Here is a 20,356-nt window from a genome sequence, read left to right as displayed (position 1 = left end):
ACATTTTCAAAGGGGGATGATGGATCAAAGAATTGCAAAGGTTTTGATGATCACAATGCTTTAGTTTGAATTGATACTCTAAATGTGAAATAGATGTGCAATGAACAATAAATGGACATACTACTGGAAGAACTAAACTATAGCATCTTTACATTCTTGCAATAAACACAATCAGAAAGGAAGATATACATAAATGGAATGAGGCTAAGCAAGTACTATATTTATGTGGAAAGGCAAAGGAAGAACTTGGGCAGAAACAATATTATGGTATATTAAAAGGAAAGAAACTTTTTCATGTGTTTCTGGTCATCACATATAATAGTTTTGATGATGAGTATTTATTTTTTATTTTTTTCATGAAATTATTTTATTATTTTCCAGTCACATATAGAGATACTTTTCAACATTTGTTTTTATAGGATTTCAAGTTTCAAATTTTTCTCTCAGCTTCACCACCGTCCCCCCTCCCCAAGACAGCAATCATGTTAAACATATTTCTGCATTAGTGATGCTGTGAAAGAAAAATCAGAGCAAAAAGGAAAAACATCAAAAAACAAAAACAAAAACAAAAATAGTAGTTTGGTTCAATCTACATCTAGCTTCCATAGCTCTTTTTTTCTGGATTTGGAGAGCATTTTTCATCATGAGCCCTTTGGAACTATCTTAGACCATTGTATTGCTGAGAAGGGTCAAGTCTATCAGAGCTAATCAACACACTATGTTGTTGATACTGTTTACAATGTTCTTCTGGTTCTGCTCATCTCACTCAGCATCAGTTCATGTAAGTCCTTCCAGGTTTCTTTGAAATCTGCCTGCTCATCATTTCTTACAACACAATAGTATTCTATTACATTCATATACCACAACTTGTTCAGTCATTCCTCAATTGATGGGCATCCCCTCAATTTCCAATTCCTTGCCACCACAAAAAGAACAGCTATAAATATTTTTGTAATGTGGGTCCTTTTCCCATTTTTATGATCTCTTTGGGAAAAAGACCTAATAGTTGTATTGCTGGGAGAAAGGGTATGCAAAGATTTATAGCCCTTTGGGCATAGTTCCAAATTGCTCTCCAGAATGGTTGGTTCAGTTCACAAGTCCACCAAAAATGCATTATTCTTCCAATTTTCCCACAACTTCTCCAACATTTATTATTTTCCTTTTTTTGTCATATTATCTAATCTGATAGGTGTGAGGTGGTAACTCAGAGTTGTTTTAATTTGCAATTTTCTAAGAAATAGTGAGTTAGAGAATTGATTCATATGGCAATAGATAGCTTAAATTTCTCACCAGAAAACTGCCTGTCCATATCTTTGAACTGTTTCTCAATTGTGGAATGACTTGGATTCTTATAAATTTTAGTTCCTGATATATTTGAGAAATGAGGCCTTTTTCAGAAGTACTGGCTCTAAAAATTGTTTCCCAGCTTTCTGCCTCCCTTGTAATTTTGGATGCATTGCTTCTGTTTGTGCAAAACCTTTTTAATTTAATGTAGCCAAAATCATCCATTTTGCATTTCATTATATTCTCTATCTCTTGTTTGGTCATAAACTGTTCAATTTTCCATAAATCTGAGAAGTAAACTAATCATTCCTCTCCTAATTTACCTATGGTATCACATTTTATGTCTAAATCATTTACCCATTTTGACCTTATTTTAGTGTAAGGTATACTATATTGGTTTATGCCTAGTTTCTGCCATACTATTCTCCAGTTTTCCCAGGAGTTTTCGTCAGATACTGAGTTCCTATCCCAGAAGCTGGAGTCTTTGGGTTTATCAAACAGTACATTACTAAACTCATTTACTACTGTGTCTCCTGTGCCTAACATATTCCATTGATCCACCACTCTATTTCTTAGCCAGTAGCAAATAGTTTTGATGACTGACACTTTATAGTAAAGCTTCAGACTTGGTATAGCTAGTACACCATCCTTGCTATTCTAATTCCTTTAATTCCTTTTTCTTCTTTGATTGCTAAAGCTAACATTTTTAGTACAATATTAAATAATAGAGGTGATAATGTACATTCCTGTTTCACCCCTGATCTTATTGGGAATGCCTCTAACTTATCTCCATTACATATAATGCTTGCTAATGGTTTTAGGTAGATACTGCTTATTATTTTAAGGAAAACTCCACCTATTCTTAGCTCTCTAGTCTTTTTATTAGGAATGGGTGCTGTATTTTGTCAAAAGCTTTCTCTGCATCTATTGAAATAATCATAAGATTTTTTTTTTTAGTTTTCTTATTGATGTGGTTGATTATGTTGACAGTTTTCTTAATATTGAACTAGCCCTGAATTCCTGGTATAAATCCCACTTGGTGATAGTGTATTGTCATGGTGTTCACTTGCTGTAATCTTCTTCCTAATATCTTATTTAAGATTTTTGCATCAATATGAATTAGGGAAATTGGTGTGTAATTCCCTTTCTCTGTTTTGGCTCTACCTGGTTTAGGTATCAACACCATATTTGTCATAAAAGGAATTTGGTAGAACTCCTTCTTCCCCTATATTTCCAAATAATTTGCATAGTATTTGAATTGATTATTCTTTAAATGTTCGGTAGAATTCACTTGTAAACCCATCTGGGGAATTTTTTCTTAGGGAGTTCATTAATGGCTTGTTCAATTTCTTTTTCTAATTTGGCCTTATTTAAGGATATATTTTCTCTTCAGTTACCCTGGGCAATTTGTGTTTTTGTAAGTATTTATCCATTTCATTAAAATTGTCAAATTTATTGGCATACAGTTGGGCAAAATAGTTCCTAATTATGGCTTTAATTTCCACTTCATTGGTGGTGAAATCATCCCTTTCATTATTGATTTATTCAAATTGATTTATTCAATATTGATTTAATCAAATTAACCAAAGGTTTATCTATTTTTTTTTATAAAACCAGCTCTTAGTTTTATTAATTCTTTAGTTTTCTTGCTTTCAGTTATATTAATTTCTCTTTTGATTTACAGGATTTCTAATTTAGTATTTAATTGGGGATTTTTAATTTGTTCTTTTTCTAGCTTTTTTAGTTCCATGCCCAATTCATTGATTTCCTCTTTTTCTTTTTTATTCATGTAAGCATTTGGAGATATAAAATTTCCCCTAAGTACTGCTTTGGCTGCATCCCATAGGTTTTTGTATGTTGTCTTATTATTGTCATTCTCTTGGATGAAGTTATTAGTTCTATGATTTGTTGTTTGACCCACTGATTCTTTAGGATAAGATTGTTTATTTTCCAATTAATTTTCAGTCTACCATTCCATGGATCTTTATTACATGTAATTTTTATTGCATCACAATGTGAGAAGGATACATTTACTATTTCTGCCTTTCTACATTTTACTATGATGTTTAGTGCCCTAATACTTGGTCAATTTTTGAAAATGTGCCATGTACTGCTGAGAAAAAGGAATATTCCTTTCTATGCCCATTCATTTTTCTCCAGAAATATATCATATCTAACTTTTCTAACATCCTATTCAACTATGTAACTTCTTTCTTATTTATATTTTGGCTAGATTTATGTAATTCTAAGAGGGAAGGTTTCAGATTACCCACTAGTATAATTTTGCTGTCTATTTCCTCTTGTAACTCACTTAAATTCTCCTCTAACTATTTGTATGCTATACCACTTGGCACATACATGTTTAGTACTGATATTACTTAATTATCTATAGTACATTTTAGCAAGATGTAGTTTCCTTATCTCTTTTGATTAGGTCTATTTTTGCTTTTGCTTTGTCTAAGATAAGATTTGCTAACCCTGATTATTTTTACTTTGTCTGAAGCATTCTGTTCCAACCTTTTACTTTTACTCTGTGTGTATCTCTCTGCTTCAAATGTGTTTCTTGTAAACAGCATATTGTAGGATTCTGGTTTTCAATCTACTCTGCTATTCATTTCCATTTTATGGCAGAGTTGATCCCATTTGCATCCAGTTATTACTAAATCTCTTTTTCTGTCTATTCTATATACCCTCTTTGTAGTTTTTTTTCCCTTTCTTTCACCCTATTCCTCCTTACCAACATTTTGCTTCTTACGCCTGTCTCCCCCAATCTGCCCTCCCTTTTATCAGCACCCTTTCCTTTTCTTTACCATTTTCTCCCCTGCTTCTGCCCTCTGTTCTATCAGTGCCCCCTTTCCCCTTGCCCTTTTACTTCCCTAAAGATTAAGTGAAATGTCTTTATCAAAATGAATATGTATGTTATTCCCTCTTTGAACCAAATCTGACATGAGTAAGGTTGAAACAATGCTCACCCCTCCCTTCTTTCCATCTATTGTAATAGGTTTTTTGTACCTCTTCATATGATATAATTCACCCCATTCCAACTCCCCTTACATCTTCTCCCTATAAACTACTTTTTAACCCCTTAATTTTCTTGATATCACATCAAAGAAAATTTATATTTATACCCTTTGTGTATAATCCTTCTGTCTGCCGAAATATATAGAGAGTTCTCAGGAGTTATAGGCATTACTTTCCTGTGTAGGAATGTAAACAGTTTAACCTTATTGAATAACCCCCCACACACACATTTACCTTTTTGAACTCCTTTTGAGTCTTGTATGTTTAGACTGAATTTTCTATTCAGTTCTTGTCTTTTCATCAGGAAACCTTGATAGTCCCCTATTTCATTGAATGTCCATCTTTTCCCCTGAAAGAGAATGCTCAGTTTTCCTGGGTAGTTGAGTATTGATTGCAATATAAGCTCCTTTGCCTTCTGGAATATCATATTCCTAGGTTTGTGATCCTTTAATGTTGGAATCCTGGCTGTGGCTCCATGATACTTAAATTGCTTCTTTCTGGCTGCCTTGAGTATTTTCTCCTTCACCTGATGATTCTGGAATTTGGCTACCATATCCCTTGGAGTTTTCCTTTTGGGGTCTCCTTCAGGAGGTGATCAGTGGATCCTTTCAATGAAAATTTTATCCTCTAATTCTATATCATGGCAATTCTCCTTGATAATTTACTGGAATATGGTGTCTAGACTCTTTTTCTGATCATGGCTTCCATGCAGTCCAATAATTCTCAAATTGTCTCTCCTATATCTCTTTTCCAGGTTAGTTTTCTTTCCAATGAGGTATTTCATTCTTTTGATTCCTGGTGTCTCATGGAGTCATTAGCTTCCATCTGTCAAATTTGAATGTTTAAGGCATTGAATTCTTCAGTAACCTTTTGCACTTCCTCTTCCATTTGGCCAAATGAATTTTTTAAATAATTGTTTTCTTCATTCAATCTTTGTGCTTCCTATTCCAAGCTGTTGATTCTTTTTTCATAATCTTCTTGTGTTTCTTTTATTAATCTCCCCATTTTTTCTTCTACCTCTCTTAATTGATTTTTAAAATCCTTGTTGAGCTCTTCCAAGAAGGCTTTTTGGTCTTGAGACCAATTCATCTTCCCTCTTGAGGCTTAACATGTGGGCAATTTAAGAATATTGTCCTCATCTGAGTTTGTGTTTAGCTCTTACCCATTGACATAGAAGCTCTCAATGGCAAGAGCCCTCTTCAGTTTCTTACTCATATTGTAACTTATTTTTTTTTAAATTGAGGTCTTCTCTTGGGGCAGTTAGGTGCCACAGTGGATAGAGCACTGGCCCTGGATTCAGGAGGACCTGAGTTCAAATCCAGGCTCAGACACTTGACACGTACTAGCTGTGTGACCCTGAGCAAGTCACTTAACCCCAATTGCCTCACCAAAAAAAAAAAAAAAAGTTGAGACCTTCTCCTGGGGCACAAGGGTCACTGTTTCAATCTTCTTGTCCTGGTGGATAAGGGCTGCGTCACTGCTTTCTACGCTGAAGTGTCTATGGCTTGTGTATTTCTCACTGTCCTGGCCTTGCTCCTTGTGCTTGCTCCAGGCACTGGGATGGCTAGGCCCAGTCATGCCTGTCCTGTGGGTGGCCCTCCTGATGGCAGCCTGCTCTCTCAGCTGGTTCTGGTCGATGTCACAACTGGCCTGTGAGACACCAGCTTCCTGAGCCAGGAACAAGGGACCTTAGTTTCACTGCTGTGGCCAAGAGTTTCCTGCTGACTTGCCTAAACCCCCTCCATTCTGTGCTGTCTTGAGCTGCACTGAATTCCCCTTTTGCCTGTGTGAAACCAACCTTTCCTGAAGTCTTTGAAATTATCTCAAGTTGGAAGATTGTGTCTCTCAGTCTTTTTGTAGGTTCTATAGTTTCAGAATCTGTTTAAAGGCTTGATTTAATGTTCTTTTTAAGGTAACTGCAGGAGAGCTCAGGCAATTTGCTGGCTTCTCTTTGCCATCTTGGCTCTGCCCTGCTAAGTATTTATAAAAAGAAAAAAAAAAGAGACAATAATAAAAATACTTTTAGCTTATGCACGAATAGGTTGTTGAAGATGAAGAGAAATTCTATGAAGAACTCAATAAGGCCCTCCCAACTAAATCAACATATGGTTTGATACTAGATTTCAAGGAAAAGTTTGGCAGTCAATGAGAATGGTGAGAGATATCTATGAAAACACAGTTCAAGAAAAATAAATAAGTAGTCAAAGGTTTGTTTGGAAAGGACACCTTTATTTTATGAACACTCTCTTTGAGAAAAAACACTAGTAGACTAAGGATATGGAAGCAATAAATACCATAACACATTTTTTAAAAAAGATGTTTTATATATACAATAGGGAAAAGTTGTAATTATTGTGGATTGTATTGCTGAATTCATTTACTCTGTAAAATCAGAATATTTTTTCCTTTGTCACAAAAAAGATCAAAGAACAAAAAGAAAAATAATTACAAATTATAACAATATGGGCTACATTTGAAGTACTTCAATCTTCATATATATATATATATATATATTTTTTTTTTTTTTGCAGGGCAATGAGCATTAAGTGACTTGCTCAGGGTCACACAGCTAGTTAAGTATCAAGTGTCTGAGGCTGGATTTGAACTCAGGTACTCCTGAATCCGGGGTTGGTGCTTTACCCACTATGCCACCTAGTTGCCCCCAATCTTCATATATTTTTATCAGAAACTAGTAATGGTAAATGGACAATAAATTAAGAGCTTTCAATAAAATTGCAATAATTGTGTATGGCATTTAACTACTTTATACCTATTTACATAACAATAAGACTGAAGAAGACCAGAAATTGTCTGTGAACAAACCTTTGATTTCATTACCATGTGAAGAGAGTTGGCTACCTAAGGCAACAATGGTTCAGAATGTAAAATCATTTCTAATGTCTTATAAGGACATTGATCGACAATTCTAAGTAGTATCATTGTATAAAGCAAAGAGAAGCATGAGTGATAAAAACCAGATTATTAAAACAATGGCAAGAGTTTCAGCTAGTCAAACCATTTCAAGGACATTTGAAGACAGAAGTGGAAGGACAACAAATAGAAGAAGAATGTAAAAGATCCATTAGGGTCACTATTACAAATACTTTTCATCTTGATGAATAGTAGAATGACCATATTTTTACCCTAATATATTAAGCCTTTTATTATTATTATTATGGAAGTATTAGAAATACTGCTAAAGAGAACAAATATCGATTAAGTAGCTGGACCCAACTAAGTATATAGAGAGATTATTCATGCTAGTTGACATACAATTATGAGAATGCTGGAGAATCCATATGGAAGATGAAGAATAAAAAAGTACTATAAACATAGAAAAGTCTCAGACTTTATTAATGTAAAAAACAGGAAATTGAGAAAAAAATACATACTTGACACGTACAAATGTTCCAAACATTTCTAAGTCCTGATGTTAGAATAAGAAAAACCAATGTCTAGGGGCAGCTAGGTGGCATAGTGGATAGAGCACCAGCTCTGGAGTCAGGAGGACCTGAGTTCAAATCTGGCCTCAGACACTTAACACTTACTAGTTGTGTGACCCTGGGCAAGTTACTTAACCCCAATTGCCTCATCAAAACAACCACCACAACAACAAAAACCCAAAGTCTCTTAGCCAAAGAAAATAGGTTTATTGATAGAGGGATCATGTTTCACAATAAAGACAGTCTCAAGGCTAGGACACAAAGACCATAAGCCTCAGGATCCACAGATATTTATATACCATAACCCCTGCCACAAATTAACATAATCACAGGGGCACAAATACAATAAGTATGGAAGAGGAAGAAAGAAACCATCAGTCATACTCTAGTCTAATCACTTGATATTCTATATATCCTATTTAAAATGGCCCTGTTACTAAGTAACAAGCTCATAACATAAGCCATTTACTGGATTTTGTCTTTGCCATCTGGGACATAGCCTCTCTGGCCTATCTTTTTCTAAGTTGTTTCTTAGCTATCAAGACTTTCCACCATAATTGTTAAGCTTGGCTTTCCCACTTCTTTCCCACTCTGATTGGTCCCTTAAAGTTCAGAAGTTACTACTTTAATTATCTGATCTTTAAGCTGATTGGTGGCTATACCTAGCCAAACTTGGAAGTCAAATAGTTGAATCTTTGGTCAAGCTTGTAGAGTAGACAAGTTAGCATTTGCCTTAGCTCCTTTCGATATCTTTCTTACTCTTAAGTTAGTAAAGAATATCTAAATATGATAACCCTTAAGTTAGTAAAGGATAGCTAATTTTTTTAACACTTAAGCTACCAAAGAATACCTAAATATTATACCTCTATTTGTAGTCTAGAAACTGATTAATGCTATATTTAAACCAATTGTATTCTAAGGAGTGGGGAAAATCTCACTCAAAATATATGCCTATTCTCTTACCTATATAAGACGTTTCATGAAAGTCATTAATATATTAATTTTGTGTACCCCTGGTGGAATTATTAGTAAAGAAGAAGCAGACTTCCACAAGTGATATTTAATAATGTATCACATCTATACCATTTGTCAATTGCCTGAAAGATAAGATAGAAGAAAAATTTGCATCATATTTATTATCAATTATGAAAAAGCATGTGATATAGCAAAGCACCATCTATGTATCAACATTATTGAAGATCCCTTGGAAGACATAATGACCTGTGCATAGAAAATTTGAAAAGCTTATCTCACTCTTTATATATATATATATATATATATATATATATATATATATATATATATATATATAAAGAGTGAGATAAGCTTTTCAAATTTATATATATATATATGCCCAGGATAGACAGTATTGATATACAAGTAGTCAAGCTTTGTGTTAAATAAGTGGAGAAGAATGTGCTACATTGTCTCTAGTAAATTGCAACTTTTTTTTACTTTAATATTCTCACGGAAATGGAGGCCCAACTTTTTAATACCAACATATTTAAGGTATATATGGCTGTTAGAGAGTATCTGGAGATGGTTATCAAACAGTGAGAAAAGGAGAGGCGTATGATTTGGACAAACAGACTGCAATGTTAGTAATATGGGATTTGGAAGAAGAATAAGGCTTTGTTAGTGTCATCCAAGACAATCCCAGGGAACTAATGATGAAGCATATTATCCACTCCTATAGAAAGAACTGATAAAAAGAGCACTTGTGGATTATACATATGTAACCTACATCAGATTGGTTGCTGTCTTGTGGAGGGGGGAAGAAAGGGAGGGAAGGAGAGAAATTTGGAACTCTAAATCTTAGGAAAATGAATGTTGAAAACTACCCTTATATATAACTAGAAAAAATAAAATAAATGTTTGTTGCATTAGAATAATAATAATAATAATAGTGTCACTTTGTACCAAAAAAAAAAGAAGGAATAAAAGTGACAAAAAGGGAGTGGTGGCATGGGAAAAGTGTTTTAATTAGAAAAGTTACAGGGCTTTTAAAATTGACCTAGCAGAGTCAATTTTCATGCCCTTCTTAAATTATGTGGTGGTACTGATTTATTATTCTTGAACAAAAAGTGGAAATGGGTGGAGTGTTATATGTAGATTCAGTTGCTGGGTGGAGGGCATGAAGTAGTACCAGATGGGAAGTTAAAGCATGGTCTAGGGTGTGGGATTAACTACAGAATAGATGGCCAACTGCCTTTGTACCTGGCTGACTCATTAATCGGGACAATTCTCAGGTCAGGGAATACAAGATGAATGAATCCTCAGCCAGGTAAAGTATTTATTAAGCTCCTATTATTTGCCAGGATCTGTGCTAAACTGGGATGCAAAAAAAATGCAAAAGAAAGTTCCTGCCCTCAAGAAGCTCACAATCTAATGCAGAACAAGCAAACAAATATGTAAAAACAAGCTTTATACAGGATTAATAGGAAATAATTAATAGAGAGTTGACACTAGAATTAAGAGGGATTGGGAAAAGTTTTCTGTAGGGAATGAGATTTTAGTTGGGACTTAAAGAAGCTAGGAAAGTCAGGAATTAAAGATGAGGAAGAATAGAATTTCAGGCATGTGGGATATTCAGAAAAAACAAATTACCAGAGCCAAGAGAGATAGTGTCTTTTTTTGGTTAAGTCAACAAAGGCATGGTTTTAAGAGGGTTGATAGTAGTAGTGAACATTAAGAGGGGAGATATCAAAGAGAAATCTAGGATAGATGGTAAGATAAGATGTGTTCTCTACACCTGATATTCTCTGCTCTTAGCTCTGGACATTTTTTCTAACTGCTCCCCATATCTAAAATTCTCTCCCTCCTCAACTCTACCTCCTAACTTCCCAGTTCTCCATGCATATATTCATGATATCTTGAAATATTCTGGAATACAGTTTATCTAATTTCTTAAATTAAACTAACTGAGGGCAATTGTGTGATCTCTTACTGTCTTAGGTATCATTTGTTTTACACTGGGCCTTGAGGGGCTTATTAGGATTCATGACCATTAATTATTTAAAGTGCATGTGTAACACTTAGTCACAGTGATATGGAATGGGGAAAGGTTAAATGTTTTTTGGGGGAATCATATATCAAGAAAGGAGGGTAACTTTTTTGATTAGGTTATATGTTTATTTTTGTGCAGGATTATGTTCTTATTCATCTAGGTTCATCCCTATATTTGGGGACCTAAAGAATTTCACCTATAAATAATTGCTGAGGTTTTTTGCATATCTTTCCTGAATATTTCTTTATATTCATATGCCTGTGTGAATATATATATATATATATATATATATATATATATGAACAGTATTAATATTATTAGTAGTACTGCCATCTAGTTCTTTAATTCATTCTTTCTAGATTGTGCAGTTACATTGAGGATCGACATATACCTTCCCTAAAACATATAACATCTCCTTACAAATGATATATTTCAACTCCTTGTTACCCAATTTTGTTCTTTCCTTCCCATGCCAAAGAGCATTCCTCAGTGAAGAAAACAGAAGTATAATAAGAATGGAGTTTTGTTTTCCTTCTCTTTCATCTTTTATCATCATCGCATTTACCCTGGAAAATATCTGACTCCCTCCTTTGATCTTCCTCTTACCAACAACATAACTAAAAGGATCATTTTGCTGCCTTTAGCTTTCACTGTCAGTCTTAGCTCATTGTGAGCTTTAGAACTTCTGACACTGCAATTTGTAGAAGTCTGTCACTAGTGTATTCATCCCCTATTATCTGTTACATTGAGACAGACCTTGCTCAGACCTGTCCAGTAGTTCAGATTATGAAATGGAACATAATACAAAACTTGTTTATCATAAAAGGCAATAAAAACTACTTAGAATAGGGTTAAAAGGAATATAATGTCTAGTTATTAATTGAGACAAAAATACTACACCTCTCCAATACTGCATTCAACATAGTAATGACAATACTAGATGAGAGAGGAAGGGTTTTGGGAATTCCACTAAGTTTCCAGAATACAAATGTTCCATAGGCCTTTCATGGCCCAGATCACAAAGAAACCAAACCAGTTATTCAAATTGTGGGTGCCCAGACTTACCAAATCTTGAAGATATTCTCCCTATTCTTGTATAGGGAAATCAATCTAGCCTATGCAAAACAGATATTACTCCTACCACTCCTGTCCCCATCAAGTTTTTTTGTTTGTTTGTTCATCCTTTTCTTCTCAACAAGATCATTAGATTTACATTATTGAGAGTTCCTCATTCTTCATACATATTCTTTTTCAAAATAAGTTCCTCATCCTTCATACATAAACTCTCTTTATATATATGTGTGTGTGTGTGTATGTATATATACATATATATACATATACACATTCATATTATATATGGATATATAATATGCTTATTTTTAAAATTGTTATTTCATAGTTGCATTTTATACTGTTGTAGACTATATATATATTCAATCCTCAACATTCTTGTTTAATTTTTGCATCTTCAAGCATTTGAGTGATTTTATTACTAATATCATTTTCACTTTCATGTTGGCAACCACTTGTTGCTATAAGCAAGAGAGAAAAAATGAGAGGCACAATGCTCACATGTTTGTGAAGCAACTAGTGCCCTATGAGGAGCTTTATTGGTCATCTCTACCCTATTGTATTTGTTGCATATATTCATTGTTTGTCTTTAAAAGTCTTTAAAAGTCAAGTTTTGTGTTGCAGTTATACTCCCCAAAGTATAGTTCAAATCCTTTTGGTTCTAAACATGCAAAGTTAATGATACAACTTAGTGAGGAAATAAAATTGTTAGATAAACTTCATACCGGAATGTTTGCAGCTGCTATTGGCCTAATCAATCAACTAGCTAGAGACATCTAAGGTGCTGATCCCATCATCAATTGTAGACTTAAGGTTAAAAGTCAATGTACTGCTGTTATGCTTCCATAATCTAGGATATATAGGGTTAAACTTTTTCCACTTTTTGACTGATAAGTTTTTATGTGACCCCAGGTACATAGGTATATAATACAGGCATACATAAACTTTTGGGGCAGCTAGGTGGTACAGTGGATAAATCACTAGCCCTGGAGTCATGAAGACCTGAGTTCAAATCTCACCTCAGACCCTTACTAGCTCTGTGACCCTGGGCAAGTCACTTAATGCCAATTGCTTTAAAAACTTCTGGGGCCATCTCCAGTTATACTGATGTATATCTTGTCAGTAGACCCATATGGCTCTGGAAGAGAGAGTGAGGTTGATGACTTTGCACAGCCCTCCCTCACTTAAATCCATTTCAGTGCAAGTGATGACATCACTTCCTGATGTCATGGTCCTCTTCAAGAATGAAGGAAAATAACATAACATTTTAATGTTGTAGAATTTTTCACCACCCACCTATTCAATATATTGGGGAATATTAGAGAGTTGGATTCATAGCAACCCACAGTTTAAGAAGCTAAGCTCTAGGACACAAGGATCTCAAGGTCACTTGCTCACTGTTTGGGCTATGATGGCTCAGAGTGAATATAAATAGAAATTGTTTCTGTTCTGGCCAGAAACTGAGGTTCTTCCCCTCCCAGATTAATTATTTTGTTAAGGAAACTAGGACATTTTTTGCTCTCCATTCTTACTTAATGTTTAATTACTGAATGGTGGTTGCATCAGATAAACTGAAATATGAGAAAAGACCTAGCTTAAAAATGTCAAGGTATCTCACTGCATCTCGGGTCATTACCAGTCATCCTGATCTATGTCTGCCCACTGAACTCTGATGACTCTAGAGGAGAGAGTAAGACTGATGACTTTGCACAGCTTTGCCTCATTTAAATACAATTTACTTGCAAGTCAAGATATCACATTCCTGATTTCGTCCTCTTTGAAAACAAACGATGAATAACAGATGGATTATTTCAAGCCATTGCATCTTTCATGATCCCCAATGCCATCTACCAGCCATGAAAGACAGAGGTGATGTCTAGAGTTTGCCAGTGTGGGTTTTTTTTCTGACAGCAGCTTCTAACGTTCCAGCAACCTTTCCCTTGATTTCAGAGATTTACACCAATGTGGTATACAGAACAACACCCTCACAGAAATCAGTCAAAGAAGTTCCAAAGAAATGTAGCACTGGAAAAAGGTGGGATATCTGGGCTGAGCTCTCTCCTTAAATGGAAGTTTGGGTTCAATGGTCCCAATCTTCAATCAGAGAGGCATAGGATAGTGATGATGTGTATCTTGCAGGATGATGAGGTTATCCCAGCAATGAACTAACTGGGATTTGTCGTAACTGAGAGAAGTCAGTCAGAGAACTCCCAAGCTAGGGAAGACAAGTGAAAAAACAAAAACAAAAACAACCCCCCCAAAAATTTCTTTTGAAATCCTTCAGAAAGTAAAATTTTGAAATATTCACATTTGCATAATGGGCAACATACAGATGAACATGCTATGTGCTTCTGTGCTGGATATGATGGACTTCTTAAAAATAAACAAAATCAAAAAACCCCACAAACCTTCCATATTGATTCTAGAGATTCCCCTCCCCTCTAATTTCCCTCACTTTGCTTCGGTATAGAGTGCTGGGTGGTAAAATGAAAATTACTTTCATGGACCATTTATACCACAGTGTCCAAAGTAAATAAATAGAAAGGATTATTAATTTTATCTATGTGCTTATTGGGTTACTTTTAACTTCAGAGAAATTGTAAAATCTTGGAGATAAGAAGAACCCCATGATCATGTAATTCTTCTAGGACATGTTCAGGAGTAATCAGGAATTATTATAGAAAAAGTCATTGAGTCTTTCCTTGAAATATTTTTTACTACCCCACTTTCTTACATTATGTCTGTGAATTCATAATTGCTTTGCTTTCCTTTTCTTTACATTGTGTAATTACATTTAAATGCAGAGTAGATAAAGTGCTGGAGCCAGGAAGACCCCAGTTCAAATCTACTGAGTTTAAAGCTACTTGGTAGCTATGTGACCCAGGACAAATAACTTAAACTTTGCCTCAGTTTCCTCATCTATAAAACGGGGACAATGATATCACTTAACTCTCAGACTTTTTGAGAGGATAAAATGAGAAAATATTTGTCAAGTGTTTTGCAAGCTCTAAAGTGTTATGTAAATGTAAACTATTATTAATAGTCATAATAGTGTGATTAATATTTGCTATGTAGACTTTTATCATGTAATTTAGATTGCATTTCTCTTCATTTTTTCTACTCAACATAGTTTTGTGAATTAAAGACTTTTTTTAAAATTTTGAGATTATCAAATAATTTCTAACACAGAATCATATCATATCGATGGTTCTACATTTATGAAGCATTTGTTGACTTTCACAGACACATTAGCTTTATTTTAATTAAGGAATTTATACAGGATGATTTTCTGAGCTATAAGCCATTTTATATTATGCATGTTCCTAATAGACATATAAGTCACAGAGAGTAAATAAAATATCACTACACATTTTTTAAATTATATTAAATCCTTTTATTTCATCTGATGTGAAATTTCAAAATCACAGGAAATAGTAAAATGTAATTAAATAAAAATGCTATTAACAGAGCAATGGAATTCATATTTGGAGAAGAAATGATCTTTGTAAGTCATACTAGTGTGTCTGTAGCATACTACTTTAAATATATATGTATATGCATGTATATATATAAATATATATGTATAATATGTGCGTGAACACGATCAGTGCACTAATCATTCATCCCTCCATTCATTCAACCTGATGTGGTTGTTTAATTGAGTATCATTGTAATCTTGGACTGAGTAATGAGATAAACAACAAATAAAGGCTCTCTGTACCTCATATGCTTCAAGGCTAGTTGAGGAGATTGATCACATGCTCATGAAATGCATAAGTGATGACTAAAGATTTGTTTTTGATATTATTCAGTCATTTTAGTCTCTTAGTGACCCCATTTGGATTTTGTTTGGCAAAGATACTGGAGTAGTTTGCAATTTCCTTCTCCAGCTCATTTTACAGATGAGGAAACTGAGGAAAAAAGAATTAAGTGATTTGTCCAGGGTCACATAGTTAGTATGTGTCTGACGATATATTTTAACTCACATTTTCCTGACTTTAGGCCAGGCACTCTATCCACTCCATCACCTACCTGCACAGGTAGTATTTAGCTAAGTGGACAATGGCTGAAAGAAATTTAGGGAAATAGATGATCACATGGCCTGAAAGGGATGTGAAGGAGATAAAATTGAGGTAGACTTCAGGAGATGGTTGGGGTTCTGAATGAAGAATGGATTAAGGAATTAAATAAACAAAGGCATGGGCAGCTAGGAGGTGTAGTGGATACAGCACAGCCCTGGAGTCAGGAGGACTTGAGGTCTAATCCGACCTCAGACATGTACTAGCTGTATGACCCTGGACAAGTCACTTAACCTATTTGCCCCAGTTTTCTCATCTAGAAAATGAGCTGGATAAGGAAATGACAATCCAATCCAATACTTTTGCCAAGAAATCCACAGATGTTATCACAGGCAGTTGGACATAATTGAAATGACTCAACAATAACAAAACAAATTATAAAAATTCCAGGATCAGTGAAGAAATTGGCTGGATTCAAGTATTTATGCTAGGGCAGAGTAAGAATTAAGGTTTGGATGACTAGGGACAAATTTTGAAGATCTTTGAATTTCAAGCTATGGAATTTATACTTAATCATCTAGGCTGGTGATTCTTAACCTTTTATGTGTCATGGGCCAGTTAGATGTCCAGTGAAGTCTATGGACTCAATTTTAGGATTATTTTCTTACATCAAATAAAATATGTAGGAAAAATAATATACTGAAATATAGTTACCAAAATATTTTTAAAAAGACATGTCCCCAGACCTCAGGTGAGAAGCCCAAACTAGGCAGTGTGTGAAGTCACTTTTATAAGTTGTTGAGCAGAGGAGTATCACGATAACATAATTGTCTAATGTTATCTGCCACTGTGAAGATATGGTTTGTTGTTGAAAATGTTAATAAAAACCTATCTTTCTTCCCCTTTTGATATGTTGAACAAATTGGAAATGTAAATTTAAAGTAATCACTCAGGATGTTGTTAAAATAGTTAAGATTGTGAACATTGCAAAATCAAACGACAATTTTATATGTGAGGAACTGTGCAAATGGTAATTCCACTAGTAGAAATTGAGAAATCAAAAATGAAGAACACATTTGGGGGGGGGGAGATTAAAATTTCAATCTGAGATATATTGAGTGTGATGTCAGTTTGAAGATCTAGATACAGCCTATAAATAGTTAAAAATGCAGATTTAGTTGTGCCCTGCAGCTCTGCTCTGTGCTCTGCTGTGCTGTGCTGGGCAGCAGGAGAGGCCATGGTGGAGTCTGCACAGGCCCAAGCCTAGGCTCCAACCCAAACCCAGGCCCAGGTTCAGGCCCTGCAGCCCTGGAGCCTGCAGCATCCAGCTCCAGTTCCTACCCCCAGTCCAGTCCCCCTGTGGAGCAAGTAGGGGCTCTAGGGAGCAAGGTGCCCACAGCTGAGCCAATAGCAGCATGCCAGCCAGAGGAAGGTCTGTGGGCTGCCCCAGGCCAAAAAGCTGGAGAAGCTGGGGTCTTCTCGGCCTGCAAGGCTAATGATGCTTGCAAGCATAATGGCTGGAAGAATCCCAAGCCTCCCACTGCCCCCAATGGACCTTCAACAGCCTGCAGCCAAGCTAAGTGAGGCCTGGTGGAGCTGGGAGCACCTCCTAGCTGACCACGTGTCCCACCTGGAGAATGTGTCTGAGGATGAGATTCACAGGCTGCTGAGGATGGTGGTAGACATAGAGAATCTCTTCATGTCTGTGTACAAGGAAGAAGACACAGACACCAAGCAGGTTTACTTCTACCTCTTCAAGCTTTTGAGAAAAAGCATCCTACAGATGACACATCTGGTAGTGAAGGGGTCACTGGGAAGTCCCCCTTTGAGAAGCCCAATATTGAGCAGGGAGTACTGAATTTTGTGCAGTTTAACTTCAGCCACCTGGTCCCAAGGGAGCTGCAGACAATGTTTGAGCTCTCAAAGATGTTCCTGCTCTTCCTTAACTGCAAGAAGCTTAAGACTCCTGCCCAGTTCCGGCAGAGGTCACAGGGTGAAGATGTTGCCCCCTACAAGGTCAATTAAACCAGGTGGCTGTGTTACTGCCATGTCCCACAAAGCTGTGACAAACCTGCCCTGCTATGAGACAACTCATGTCTTTGGATGCAGCCTCCTTCCTGCAGTCCATCTTTACTCTTACCTGCTGACAACTGTTGGAGAAGTTTCAAGAAGAGGACACTTATCCTTACCAATTTCCCCAAGTTCCTGTCCATATTGGAGGAAGAGATCTATGGGGAAAATTCCCCTATTTGGGAATCAGGGTTCACCATGCCTTCCTCGGAGGGGCCACAGTTAGTTCCCTGGCCAGCCACTACATGTGCTGAAGCTGTGCCAACTGCCCTGTTATTTACCCAAAGCCTGAGTGGCAGCATCAGCAGCATCCTTGGCCTGGATCCTGGAGAGGCAGAGCCCATGCTGGGGGAGAACAGGAAACTTCCTGAGAACCTGACCCTGGAAGATGCCAAATGGTTTTGAGTAATGGGGGACATTCTGATGGAATTGGTCAATGAGGTCATGTCGAACATTACTGACCCTGTGGTCATGCTTGGGCCTGAGCACAAGCTTACTCTCAGCCAACAGAGCATGAGATGAGACTGCTCTGCTAGAGGAGCGTCCCGGGATCATCAAGTTCCATGTCATAGGAAATTCACTGGCACCAAAGGCCAATTGGCATGTTCTACTCTGGCTGGTTAGGCTATAGAATGTTTTATTCTTATCAGCTGCCCCAATTCCCAAAGAGTACATTGCCAGGCTTGTATTTGACCCAAAGCACAAGACATTGGCCCTAATCAAAGATGGATGAGTCATTGGGGGAATCTGCTTCTGAATGTTCCCAACCCAGGGCTTGACGGAAATTGTCTTCTGTGCAGTCACTTCCAACAAGCAAGTTAAGGGATATGGGACCCACCTAACAGAACCACCTGAAGGGATATCACATCAAGCACAACATTCTCTACTTCCTCACCCACACTGATGAATATGCCATCAACTACTTCAAAAAAACAGGAATTCTCCAAGGACATCAAGGTTCCTCAAAGTTGCTACCTGGGTTACATCAAAGATTATGAAGGGGCCACGCTGATGGAGTGTGAGCTAAATCCCAGGATTCCCTGTCCTGAGCTTTCCCATATCATCAAGAGGCAGGAGATAATCCAGGAACTGACTGAGCACAATCAAGCTCAGATTCGAAAGGTGTACCCAGGTCTTAGCTGCTTCAAGGAGGGTATAAGACAGATCCCCATGGAGGGTGTCCTTTGCATCCATGAAATGGGATGGAAGCCTCTGGGAAAGGAGAAGGGGAAGAAGGAACCTAAGGACCCGGACCAGCTCTATACAACCCTCAAAAACCTGCTGGCCCAAATCAAGACCCACCCCAGGGCCTGGCCCTTCATGGAGCCCATGAAGAAGGCAGAGGCACCAGAGAATTATGAGGTCATCTGCTTCCCCATAGACCTGAAGACCAGGTGATCGCTAACTGCGGTGAGTACTGCCACTGTGCCAGCACCCTGGAGAAGTTCTTTTATTTCAAGCTAAAAGAAGGGGGGCTTATTGACAAGTAGGGGGACCCCTGATGGGCTCTGCGACCTGTCTACCACTTCCCAGCCCTCAGCCTTGGGGCTTGCTGACAAGTTAGGGGACCACCAGAAAACCCCCCAACCTGCCCCCTGACCTGGCGTGCTCACTAACAAGTAGGGAGACTCCACCAGGCTCCCCAACCTGCCTCCTCTTCAGTCTCTTGCCCTCAAGGACTCATTGCTAAGTAGGGAACCTCCCACTGGGCTCCCTGACTTTGGGGGCTCATCTACAAATAGGGGGTCCCCAGTCTTTCTCAGTCTTTTCCCCTCAACCTTTAAGTTCTAGAGTCAGACTCCTCCCAGACCCTTCCTGCATCCCTTCCATGTAGGAGGAGTGGACAGAGGGGATGTTCTTCCATGACTGTCTTGAAATATTTCCCACTCCTAGTGTAGTCTCTTGCCCTAACCCCAACCCCTTTTCCCCCTTCCCAAACCACAGCATTGTGTCTACCTCTAGAGGAGGACGCCTTGTACTTGAATGGTTCTAATTCTGAAGTTCGAGGGCCCTATGGAATGGAGTGCCCCTCCTCCACAGCAGCTGGGGTCACTCCTTTCACCTCTATGACAAAGGGCTCATTGCTGTCTTGGTGTGTTGAGGGGGCTTAGAAAGGGGTGGGGCTGTCACATTGGAGTGCAGCTTGGATGCTGGCTGCCCAACCCCTTCTCTTCAGTGTCCACTCCAGCCCTCATCTGTTCCTTTGTAGAGATTTGTTCCCTCTGCATTTGCCCCACGTGGGGAACAATGAAGCTCTGAGGTTTGGTGTTTTTTTTTTGTTTGTTTCTTTTGTTTTTTTTTCCCCTCTAAATAAACAAATAAATGAATAAAAAAACAAAGATGCAGATTTAGAACTTCAAAGAGAGGTCAGGACTACAGAGATCCATTTTGGGATCATATGGCAGTTGAAATCTTGGATTGAATAAGATTTCATAGAGAAA

The 20,356-nt window shown here is 37.1% G+C and overlaps 1 pseudogene; it reads left to right on the top strand.

Annotated features, from left to right (window-relative positions):
- The window catches only part of LOC122747190, a 75,083-nt pseudogene extending 55,678 nt beyond the window's left edge, over window positions 1–19,405 (top strand).
- The last annotated feature ends 951 nt before the right edge of the window (window positions 19,406–20,356 follow it).

This window comes from Dromiciops gliroides, chromosome 3 (genome assembly GCF_019393635.1).
Source record: "Dromiciops gliroides isolate mDroGli1 chromosome 3, mDroGli1.pri, whole genome shotgun sequence".
Classification (NCBI taxonomy): domain Eukaryota; kingdom Metazoa; phylum Chordata; class Mammalia; order Microbiotheria; family Microbiotheriidae; genus Dromiciops; species Dromiciops gliroides.
Note: the sequence above shows the minus strand (reverse complement) of the source record. Positions and strands in the feature narration are given on the sequence as shown.